This window comes from Folsomia candida, unplaced genomic scaffold (assembly GCF_002217175.1).
Source record: "Folsomia candida strain VU population unplaced genomic scaffold, ASM221717v1 Fcan01_Sc032, whole genome shotgun sequence".
NCBI classification, from domain to species: Eukaryota; Metazoa; Arthropoda; class Collembola; order Entomobryomorpha; family Isotomidae; genus Folsomia; species Folsomia candida.
In genome coordinates this window covers 155,104-155,487 of record NW_019091224.1, presented here as the reverse complement: position 1 = coordinate 155,487, position 384 = coordinate 155,104, and the positions used below count along the sequence as shown (strand labels likewise).

At 33.6% G+C, this 384-nt stretch overlaps 1 non-coding gene across 1 annotated transcript; it reads left to right on the top strand.

Annotated features, from left to right (window-relative positions):
* Positions 1–106, top strand: LOC118439274. Its single transcript, XR_004837324.1, has one exon. It is a non-coding gene; the product is annotated as a U6 spliceosomal RNA (small nuclear RNA).
* The last annotated feature ends 278 nt before the right edge of the window (positions 107–384 follow it).

Genomic DNA, 384 nt, shown 5'->3' with positions numbered 1-384 from the left:
GTCCTCCTTCGGGAGGACATATACTAAAATTGGAACGATACAGAGAAGATTAGCATGGCCCCTGCGCAAGGATGACACGCAAAATCGTGAAGCGTTCCACATTTTTTTGCAAACTTTTTATTTGCCAAAATTTACACAGGATTTGATAAACATTTCACGGCAAAACGTATCATTTTGAATACGGTGGCATTAATTATTTTAAGATAGATTGTCTCGTCCATTGTCAAGGACAAAATTGCTCGGAATAATTAAAATTAGTGTTTCTCATTGAATTTATTTATGTATTTGAAATTAGTCAGAATAAAATATTGCAGTAAATAAGTAACCTCATAAATCAATCAAAATGTATATGTATGCACGCGTGATTTGCATTCTACAAGGTGT